This window comes from Grus americana, chromosome 2 (genome assembly GCF_028858705.1).
Source record: "Grus americana isolate bGruAme1 chromosome 2, bGruAme1.mat, whole genome shotgun sequence".
In the NCBI taxonomy this organism is placed as follows: Eukaryota; Metazoa; Chordata; class Aves; order Gruiformes; family Gruidae; genus Grus; species Grus americana.
Genome location: NC_072853.1, coordinates 80045416 through 80057472, shown reverse-complemented (window position 1 = coordinate 80057472; position 12057 = coordinate 80045416). Strand labels below are relative to the sequence as shown.

The following is a 12057-nucleotide window of genomic DNA, read 5'->3' as shown; positions in this document are numbered from 1 at the left end:
AGCTTATTCCTGCCACAGAGCAAATCTAAAGGAAATTTTTAAGATCTTCAGGCCCCTGGACGTGCTTTTATCAGCAAAGAGGTATCTTTTCTTCTTACAGAAAATCACTGTCCATAGACCACCCCTCCCTCGTCTGCCATGGGGAAGGCAGTAGGTAGGGAATGGTAGAAGGCAAGCCAGGTGGTCTCTGTGGGGTGCCTGTGGTAATCACTTTCCTGACCCATGGAGGTTGAGTCAAACCATGAAAGCTCAGGTTAGGACAGGGGCTCCTCTTCTCTCCTTATTTACACTCTACATACCTCCAACAAAAATGTTTCTGTAAACCATTAACAGGACCTCAAATACTGAATTTACTAGATCTCGCACAGGTGCTGACCTTAGGATTAGCACAAGTGACATCATACATTCATGTCTGAATGCGTTCAGGTCTGAAACAAAACACCAAAAGGCTAAATGAAGGCTGCCTACGTCTTCATTTTTTAGGACTAGCCCTCCAAGTCCAACACGGTAGTAGTAGATTTTGTAGTGCAGCAAAAACTCTGCAGGAAGATTTTTCAAGGCAGTGTCTTGTGGGGATTTAGAGCAGAGCGAGTTGACTGCGATGCCTTGCACTGCCGTGGGCGAGCTGCACCTCCCATGCCATTCCTTCTGCAGGGTGGCGTTGGGAAGGGCTTCCTGTTTTCTGTGGGTGCGAACCATGGGGTAGGTTTTCCAGGCTGGAGTGGTCTCATCTGCCCTGGTGGGCTTGTGCTCTTGCCTCTCCTACCTGATGATTTTTGGGGTCCTGGGCATACTTCAGCGGGCAGGCTTTCAGAGGTGGAACGATATCTCTTCTGGCACTTGCTAAAAAGTGTGACTTGCCTCCAGGATGTAACAGAATACATATTTGGTGTCATGTTTTTGTGGACCTCATTACTCCAATCAAGGAGTGTTTTATGTAAGGCCTGTGCAAAGCTTTCTGTACATAATGGGGACATTCGGCAGGGAGTCTGCAGGGAACTGCTGGGGTATTTTTCCACTTCAAAGTTTCTTTGGCGTTCACACCAGCTAAAGGCACCAGCTGCTATTAAGGCTTGGGGTTTTTTTCTTATTTTCTCTGCTTTTGTTTCTCTGCAATTAAATAATTACCTTAATGAGAGATTTCCAGTTATTCTGATAATGTCTTGGGACAATGTTGAACTTCTGTGATCAACGGGAACTCTGGCAGGTCTTGGGATCTATTTACTGTAGCAGCAGCCCTTCTGTCATGCAGAAAAGTAACGAGAAACAGCCAAAAGCAGCGTAGAGCAATGACACAGCACAAAGCAGTTCAGTAAAAAACACAAAGTCCTTTAAATCAAAACTGTCCGTATGTTCAGTGAAGAGTTACAATGGGTGTCTCCATAATTTTTGTTTATTCATTTTTATTTATATTTTTTTTCTGACTGGATTAATGATGCATTGGAAAGGAGTCAGTAGGAAAACTCTGAAGGTTGTTTCATAGTAAAGAAAATAATTTCAAGATATTTATATAGTACAATTTACTTTGATAGGTTAATACATACTTGTCAGGAATAAAAAACCTATTTGTAGTTGTAAAATTGTTTTCTAGGTACTTGTTCTGAGTGGTACATGATTTGCATGTCAAGTTAAAACATTTTTGCTGCATGTGTTTTTTTTTTTAAAACTATTCCACTTAAGTACACTTGGAAAATTTTATTTTGAAATGGTGAGTGCATTCTAGCAATGCTACCAAATTCCAGGATTATTACAGTTAATACAGAACATTTTGTTGACTTTGTTTTGTGAAAGTGATGTTTTAGTAGTTTAAGAGCTGTGAAGGGATATGCAGCCCCAATTATTTTTGGAAAAAATTCTACAAAATCTAGAAGTGTTAGGACACCCAAATGATTCATAGAAGTAGTAGTGTATTGTCAAGGACAATGGACCTGAAACGCATATACAGGATAAAGTCTTTCTGACAATGAGATGATACCACCCCAGTACTCCAGCTTCTGTTTTATAAGAACCCACCACCCCATCTTTGCATTTGCAGCTTCTTAGAGGAAAAGGCATTCAGCCAAAAATTATGTGGGAGCTGGTTTGAAAACCGTGCATCAGAACAGAACCTTCATTTTACTGAAGTTATCTTGCCATTAGAAGATGTACATTGTAGGAGGCTGTGACAAGATCTCGAGTGAGATGAATAAGCCTAGTCTTCTTCCTTAAAATGAGCTCCCCAAAGAAGACCAAAAAGGCTTTTAAATGCAGGGGTGGGGGGAAGAAAAGAAAAAGAAAGCTAGAATACTTATCTTTTAAATACAAAAAACGCCAAGCGACTAGGAAAACCAGCACAGAAATGGAAGTGGTTCCCACTGTGTCATGGTACAGTGAATTAGTCCTTCTGGGTTTGCTTTATGCCAGCTCAGTGGCCTTGTGGTGTAGGGAGCCGCGAACATTTCCCCACCCTGCCACGGCTTGCTGTGTTTCCCCTACGTTCACCCTGGATGCTCCGGGGTCCCCCTGGCTCCCCCTCTTCCCCCCGCACCTCACATCCCGCCACGGCCACCTGCCCCACCGGGCAAGCCGTCTTTTGGCTTCACCCCTGGGTGTCCCTGCGGGGAGGCAGAGCTGCCAGCCCTGGCCAGCCTGGCCCCTTTGGGGAGCTCAGCGTACCCCCCCCCCCCCCGAGAGTTCGGTCCTTGCGGAGGTATGTGGCAATAGTTTTCCCCAACAGCCGCTGAATTACTTGGTGCGCAGCTGCTTGTTGCTTTCCAGCAATTGCTAAATCACAGTTCAGGCCGAGGCAAAACAACGCTGCCCTTGACTTCAGGAATAACAGGCTGCAGCCTTAATTATTCTTGAATTTAAAAGCCTACTGTTAGCACTAGACAATCAAAGAGAAGAATAATTTAATACTGTTCATGATACGGGCTTGCTGGTAACTGGCACTTTATAAAGCTGCTATTTCTTCATTTGAGCAATCTACCCTAGTTTTTGTGTAGTTCCACACTGCTTCTCCGGAGACAATGAGAGAGGAAAACTCCTAATTCCAAGCACAGGATTAGGGGAGGTTTTCCTCAGCGGCTCAAAGCAACTCCGACAGCTTTTCTCGGTGGCTGCCCTCTCCATGGTGTTGCACCACATCTGCTAATAAGGGTCCGCGCGGTACAGAGACTTGCTAGTGGAGGGAGGGGGGAAAAGGTGCCCTGTGCCGAACGGTTGCTCCAGTGACTTTCCGCAGCGTCTCACCAGCCCAGGCAGAAGCGGGCTGAGTAGCTGTCGGGACTGCGGCTTGACGGTATTTGCACTAAAAAGCTGGCACTGGCGTTACGTCTTGAATCTTTTGTACTTCTTCACAAGTTGAGTAAGATGAATTTGTCAAGTATCCGGTAAATAATTGGTAGAAATACTTCAAGTTGCGTATCGTTTTAGCTTGGCTGGGTTTTTTTCAACTATTACTTTACAGTTTGCCTGTGAGCAAAGTGACTGTGTCACCATTTTGTCTGCAGATTTTCAAATGGTTAGTTTGGCAGTGTTCTTTTAACTGTAGAAATCCTTAAATAAGTAGAGAAAAATATTATCTATTGCTAACAAACTTCATATTCAAATAGACTCTTTAAAAAATAAAATACAAGCCCTTTAATCGTAAGTTTTTTCCACTATTCTGCTCCTTGCCAATAGCCTCCACTCCTCAAATGTTTAGAAAACAGAATTTAAAAGAAAGTGCTTAAAAGATGGTTTTGAATTCTGACCCATGATGCTATTTACATGGTATCGCATATCAAAAGCCATTAAGCATTGGTAAACAGTTGAATATTTACCACAGAATTCATTTTAAGCATCTGTTTTTAAAACTGCACTGTACACCTGGACTCCCTGCATGTTTTCTTTGTTTCTGTTCTCACGTACAGACTGTGTGTCTAGATCCTGATAGTAATTGAACCATTTGATCGGTTTCTTATATATTCGGAACAAGAAAATATTTAGCTCTGAACAAGGAATTATTTAGCTATTCAAAATAATAAGTGATTCAGTGTTCTATTTGGGGTTGCTGTTTAAAGAAAACATTTTTTAATTTCTTTTTCCCAACTCGTAACAAATATATTGTGATTCCCATCAGTGGTGTTTAAACTATAAAATTTCAAGTGCTACCTATGTTGCCATTGATAACACTTGGAGACAAAGCAAACAAATACAATTGCATGGACTTAATTTTCCATAAAAAAGAAGGTTCAGCTGAACTCTCTAAGTACAGAAGAATGGGCAAAGAAAGGGGAACAAAAGCAAGTAGAAAACTGTAAGAAAAGTGTGTCTAAAAATTTACCTCTGAAATTTCCAGAAATGTTTTTCTTTGCTTTGCTAAAGTAAGGCATTATGTATGTAAAATCTTGAGCAAAAGAGTAGACTATAAAACCAGAGTAAAAATCAATGGCCACTTTTTACATTTCGTTTACAGTACCTTGCTGAAGATAAGGTAATACCAGCTCGTTCGAAAAACAAGGTACAAGAGAAAGAGTTTCTTGAGTTGAAGAGAAATCTCATATGGCTACATAGTTGAAATAAGTCTAGAAATTACATGTTGAAAGGTTTTTTGTTCCCTTTTTTTTAACAGATATTTGATATTGTTAATTAACAATGAACTATACATTTTATGCTATATCTCAATCTTTTAAAGTGGCCAAATAGGAACTAAGATGCCAGTCTACTCCCTGAAGACATCAATTGTATTTGAAAAATTTGAGCTCAGATTTTGTGATTTCTGACACTAGACTAGGAAAAAAACAGGATACAAAATATACAGAAGAAATTAACCTTTCCCCCACTGTAGACATCAGTTTTGAAGGCCTTGAGTTTTGAACTTAATAGCTTGGATTTCTAGGCCACTTTTACCCAGTTTTCTCTCCTTGTCCTGCTTTGTTAACAAAGCAGGTCTTTCTCAAAAACGGCCACTTTGTCTTCTAAGGTGACAGCAGCCTCTGGACAAGATTGAAGTCCATTGGCAATTAGTTCTTAATTTGAATGTTTGCACTTTAGTGACCAAATTTGGGAAGGTGCAACAAACTTATTTGATGCTGCTCTTATTTGAACAAATGGTTATCCATGATAGTCTGTTAAATACTCATTGTTAACCCTGTATTAGGTTGCAGACTGTCTCAAGATTCAAAGATATTAATGTCCAGTATGGGAATTAAAGCATAATGCAATTCAAAGGAGAGAAAAAATGCTTCACCAAGTATTTGAATTACAGGCTTGAAGCATTGAAATTTGCTAGTCTTTCTGCAATGCTTTTTACCTTCACTTTCTTTGCTTACCCTCTTTAACTTGATGATTAAAAAGAATTTTGCATTTATTTGGAAAACTGTGGACGTGGGATAATGCTGTTCCTTACAAAATGCACATTTTAGTTGTTTTTGTGCTTCAGTGACTTGAGCCTATATTTAGCATTATTGGTCTTTTCATCAAGAGGAGGTGACACACGATACCCACGGTACACGAAGTCTAGTCTATACTGCACAAGCGTAATAGGGCCAGCGCTTTTCAACAGCAGTCTGAACGTGCAATAGGTCCAGAGCTCTTGGGAAACATTACGGGGGGTTTTGAGCAAGCAGCTACTGTAAACATCCAGGAAATCAATTAGAATCATCATCTTACACTGGGACTCTGAACCGTCTTTCAGAGGAGAAGACATCAGTGCTTACAGACATGAGGGACCAAAAGGTGATGCCCATTTAAAGTCACTAATGTGTGAGTATTTTGGCACCCCATGACAACAGTTCAGAAAGTTTGAGTTGCCATTTTAATTCCGGTGCTGAAATTTTCTTCCATGCCAGTAGAGGTTGAGGGAGGCTCTCATGCATATAATTTGCAGCATTTCACCTTTATGAAGAGTGAAGAATATTTTTAATCAGATTGGCTTGTGTTTGACCATACCTGCACAAGATGACCACTTCGTCTTGTGTGTATGTCGATATACCTCATTTTTGCAGCAGGATCAGAACTTACATATGTGGAAAAAGAAAAAGCATGAAGATTAAAACTAAAAAAGAGAATAGAAAAAAATTACTTTTTTAGATAAAGAGGTGAGCGGGGAATATTACAAAGAAAAGATGCTAGAAGTTGCTCAGCTTTTAAAGAATTCTCATTTTTAAAATATTTCTAATTTTATTTGATTTTTTTATTTATTGTCCCTTTAAGTCTGTGTAAATATCCATCTGTTTAATTTTGCCAGTAGTAATTGTCATCAGTTTGGACATCTAAACCATCTCATTCTCATCTAGTTGAAACTAGATGATCTTTAAAGGTCCCTTCCAACCCAAACCATTCTATGATTCTATGACATTAGGAAAATACGTGTGACTGAATACCAGCTTGGCAGGTGAAAAAGGATGCAGTTATGCATGTTGTAGATTATGCTTATTGCTTGTAGTAATTTTTCTGATTTAAGAGAAAATAAAGTTTATTAAAAATGTCTAGTTCAAAAGAACAAATGTTGGGATAGTAGTGTACGTCTGCATTTCATGTTCGAGCAAATAGCTATAATATTTATTGATGACCACTCCGATTATATGTTGGGGGTCAATAGGAGAAAAGCTGAGAATAGCTACAATATAACAACAGGAAAAATATAAAATGATGCTTCCTATAGCTGTCTGTTAGCTATAGGAAGCTATAGCATGACAGTGATATGATAAAATAACTTTGAGTAGCTTCCAAAGCCACGCAACTTGGAGGTGCTTCCACAAAGAAGAAAGAGAAATAGAAATGAGTATGTATGGAGAATGCCTTTAGTTTTGACAAATTTTTCCTTCTGTAAAGATTAACTGCTGTTCATTTTACTTTTACAACCAGTGACTGACAAGAAACATTTCAGAAATGTAGATGCAACAAAAGGACTTGAATTTAATCCTTTCTGTAATTCCGGAGAGGAGCAGTAAGGCCTCGATTCAAGATAAGAGCTAATAGCATTTGTTTCAAGTTAAGTATATCTCCGAGTGCCATTTCTGCACTGAAATTTTCCTGATTTAACCCTGCAGTTACAGTCAAACAAAAGTTGAAACTCTTTCAATCATCACTCTTGATGCTACAGCTGCCAAGTCAAAATCATGGTCTTCAGCCCACATGCCTCAAGGGGAATAGCCAATTCATTTGCCAGTAGTGACTTCCAGAACTGTCATGGATTTAAGAATGAGGATTTTTTTCAGTCCATTTTTTGAGATAATAAACTAATTCAAAACCACTTTCTGACTGTGAGTCCTCAAGAGAGGGGAAGCGTGGAGTGTGAATTTGGACTGTAGTGGGAGTGATGGGTTTATACTGAGGAGAAAAAGGAAAACCTTACATTTCTGAGAAATTAGCTACAGTGAAATTAATGCATGACTATTTGACTTCAGTTTGTCATTATTCTCTGTACACAGAGGTTCCACTACCATGAGCAATATTTAGTTTTTGTGAAGTTATTTACTGTGTAATCCCATTTTGTAGTTTTGCTGGCTCGTAAATGTCATTAATGGTGGACGTTACAAGACTCAGTCATGTTTCAGCAGGCACTGTGTCTGTCAAGGTGACAAATTAGCCACTGAAAATTGCATGGAAGTCAGTGGATTTCATTGAAGTTATAGTTGTGTCTGACAGCACTGAATTTGGGACACTGTTCCAAAACACTGAAATATTGACATTAAATGTGTTGATGGCCATTGAGTCTATAGCCTTCAAGTAAATCCATCAGATAGGGAGTTATCTTGACCTCCTTAGGAGCCCTGTCCTGGATCAGTTAATCAAAACTTCATCACTGATGTGTGTGTGCTCAGCATGAAGCCCCAGGCTGGCAGGATTTTTATTTGAAAAACACACCTTGCAGCATAACAAACATGTTCCTTTTGAGGACCTGAAGGACACCTCACCAGTATCACACAAGACTGGTTATCCAGTGTGGACCCTTAAGCTATCTCAAATTTTTAAACACTGTAAAGAGCACACGAGGAAAGTGGTTGAAGGTGTTTATTATCCTGTTACTAAATGATCTTTTCCTTTCCAGTGTTTTGTCAGTATCTCAGTAAAAATTTTGCTCTTCTAGAGGACCTAAGTGAGTGAAACATAAGCGAACAGTAGGTATCTATTTTACATCTCAGTTGAAATGCTGAAATACTGAACTATTATATCAGGGAATAGAGGAAGATACTGTGACAAGAAAAATGATGCAATTGTTTCAAGGAATTTTAAATTCTTGGAAACTTAAATCGATGTTCATGACTCCTGTTTGTCTGAGAGAGAGAGTTGTCTTCCATACATCTGCTATTGGTTGTGCTGAGCTGAAACTGTCTCAGTGAAGAGAACTGTTAACAACTACTTCAGAAACTTCACTTCTACCAGCTTTTTAACGGTTCCAGAATGTGTATAATTCCTTTCTCCATAAGTGATTTTCATATTTCTAACTGCTTGTGTTTACTGAAAATTGTTCCTTGTTTTCTAGTAAAATTCTAGTTTGTACGCAGATGCTGTGCTGCAGGGCACACAATTAAATATCAGAATATACACTATTTGATTTATTCCTTCTATTAAAGTCAGAATTTTATGCCACTCTAAAAATTTGATTTGGTAGCAGTTCCTACTTTCCCAAATGTCAAATCTTATCCTTTCCTATCAATGTATTTAGATAGTGCTTGTGTACTTGCATTTGAAAGCAAAGAGATGTGCTACTGCAGTCTTTCTACTGCGGAAACGGAATTAGTTCAAAGAACTCCTTGAGTATAGGGACCAATGCTATTTAAACCTATTAGTTAACTAAGTAGCAGAGGTAGAGGCTTCAACATTACTGTGCTGGTTACCTCAGAAAGAAGGCAACCTTCCTCACCACCCTGAAGGGGTGCTGGGACACCAAAGCTATGCAAAGTTTTGTTGTCTTTCAGGTCAGATAGTTGGACATGAATGACTACGTTTATATTTTACTAAAGCATGAGGCATTGACAGCAAACATGGAGGCTTCTTTGATTGCATTTCTGAACTAGTTCAAATATTGCACGGAAATATTTTCACCAAAGTAAGGAGGTATAATTGCTGCAGTGACTCAGATTAAATTTACACAGTCTCTAGTGTATCGCAAATAGTTTACCTTACAGGTAAAAATTTCTGATACATACAGTAATGCGTACTAGACTGAGGACATTGCCTGTCATCTTTATTTAACATCAGTCTGGAGGGATGCAAAAGCTAGCAATAGAAAAACTCTTCACCTTAATAAATTAAAAAAAAAAAATAAAATGCACCCGTCATAAAAAGCAACCAAAAATAGATCAACTACCAGGACAAATATCAGTAAGATGGGAGGGCTCAGTATAGGATTGGAGAGAATGTTTAAAGCATCTGGTTTTGCTTCACTGGTTTCACAAGTTCGAATGAACTTTGCAATGTAACTTCACTTTTGGGATTCCAAGTCTGTGGTTCAGTGTAGACCTGGGTGAGTATCTGGCTTTTTTCTTCTTTCTTTTCTTTGCAGGGTGAGGGGGGATGTCTGTGGATGAAACATTTTTCATTACAGCACTAAGATACCTGTCTAGTCATTGCTGGCCAGATGTAGAAGGGTAGAGACTTAGTTTGTGATTTCATTTTGTGTGTAGCTGAGAGCACTGAGCCAGAGGAATGTTTTTCTCAGTTATCCTAAAAGGCATGAGCATATTCTCTGCCTCACACAGACACACACCTGTGCTGCATGCACAGGGTACGTCCACACTTGCCATTGTGTCTTATGCCTAAATGAAATGGAAGATCATGCAAAGTAGAAAATTCAGTTGTGAAAACATGGGAAAAAATATTATGGCTAATGTGAACAAGAACTAAAATTGGATATACAAAGTACATTAGGTAAATTAAGACAAATATAAAAAATTAGTGCATTAATCTCCTAATTAAGATTTTCAAAGTCTTGATAATGTTATCAATTCCTGTTGGTTTTAAAGAAGAGTTACAGGTCTAATTACTTTGAGCCTCTTTTGAAGCTAGAGAATTTGATGAATCATCTTAGATGCAAATGATTCTCTCATGAGAAAACAATTAAAAATAGTTGTACAAATATAAATTTCTTAATGTAAAATCTGAATTTCTGAGAATGCAAATAAAATTATAATAAAATTATTAATACAGTTATATAGTAGGAGGAAGGGATATAAAACAGAAGACAAAGATTTCACTTCTGAGGAAAAATCTAGAAATTAAGAGATAGAAGTCTAAGGAAACAAATATGTTGTTTGCTAACAAATATGTTGTTAGCAAGTACTAAATTTACAGCCCAGCAATTACATATTTGTTTTTATCCACTCCTAATGGACACATATTAATTAGCCTGACTAGATATTACCAATTTTTCCATTTATCTACAGGTTTGTGAAATAGCACTGTCTTACAGCTTTAAGTGTTATGTGTAATAATAGAGTAGATAATATTGAGGCAAGTTTTATAATTGCTGCATCCTGATTTATGCCTATATTTTCAGACACATCTTGTGAAAGTTTCTTAAATTTCACAAGTCACATCCAGCTGTTAGTTTTCATTATAGCAAAACATAATCTCGTCTCCTACACTGTGTTCTGTTACTTCCACTTTTTATATATTTGGGATAGAACCAAAGCATTAGTGTGAGAATTACATATAACTGTCAGGATAGTGGAGCATACTACAGTGTATAACGGAATTGTAAATAAGTTAACTGTGTGGAAGGAGAGCTGCATAACCTCCCTTTCCTGGTGCTGATGTTTCCGTGGAAGCTCCTCCTAGAATTTCCTGTTGCACTTTTGAAATAGCTGCCGTACAGCGCACATGATACAAGATGTTTGAGCTGATTTGAATACTTCAGTGAAGCTGCGTATTGTGTATGTCAGTGTGGAATTTAGATAAATGCCTTTATCCACCATGCCTTAACAAATCCTTCAAAAGATGTGCTGCCTTGTTAATCAATTGAGATTTGAGCAGGGATGGTTAATGTTCCATAGTCACAGTATAAGAAGCTGACATAGTGTTTAATTCACGGTATGTACAACTCTGAGTACAGACTTAAGAAATCACATGAGCTCAGTCAGTGTACATTCCTGGAAATGTCTCAGAACTAAATGCTTAATTAACATAAACTGCCTTGAAAGTCCCTTATGTTTGCTAATTCTTCATCTCAGCTTAGCTTCTCAGGAGATTTACATCACTTTTTTAAGGAACCTTTATAGTAAGAAAGTAGTATTCTGATACTTGGCTATCATTAATAACTAGGTAATTAGGCTATCATTAATAACTAAATAATTTAGCAAAGGAATGTGGACTATTGCATTCTTCCATGTTTTTTTTCCTGATGAGAGCAGAACAAGGAGGAAAAGAAGGGATGGAGAAAATTAATTTCTATGTTGTGGTTATCAACTGACAATGTTTTTTAGTGATCTCTGTTACTGAGAGAGTGGACTTGGTATGCAAATAAAGCTTGTAATCCTCTGACCCAGGAGGTTGTAGGGTATGTTAAAATACTCCATCGAAGAATTAATATAACTTTAAATACTGCAAAATTACTCACTTGTGTCAATTGGTACCATACAAGTCCTTGATCTTCATTGAAGAAATATATCCCCAAAATATATGTAGTAAGCCTAGAGGAAGTGAATGTTTGCAGCTATAATTTGTATTTGTCAATGTAGCATCTGCCAAGAAGTCAAGACATTGAACCGTCATTAAAAATGCAAATGAATTCTTATCTTTTCCAAACACTTGATAGTGGATGAGCTGTGATAAAGCTAGCTCTTTGCTACACAGTGCATAAATCTGCAAGCTGTGTCAATGTGAGATGGTTGTTGTAGGATCACTTAGGCTGATGCAAGCAGTAATGCAGTTCCCCAAACCTGGACCTCTGTTAAGCTGTATACTTTCTCTCATCAGAATTGTCTAGGTCTTTCACATATTGCTAAATATAATTTCATTTACTGAAATTATTTCTGAGGTGGGTGTTATCCCAAGGTCAGTTGATGTCTAATAAACAGCAGAAGCATCTCACAAGATTCAGGATGATGCCTAAGTAGTAAAAGGGTGAAGTTGCCACTCATGAACTGC

The 12057-nt window shown here is 38.2% G+C and overlaps 1 protein-coding gene across 5 annotated transcripts in view; it reads left to right on the top strand.

The window, feature by feature from the left end:
* Positions 1 to 12057, top strand: part of CTNND2 (catenin delta 2) — a 691690-nt gene that overhangs the window by 301038 nt on the left and 378595 nt on the right. The gene's annotated exons all lie outside the window — the stretch shown is intronic.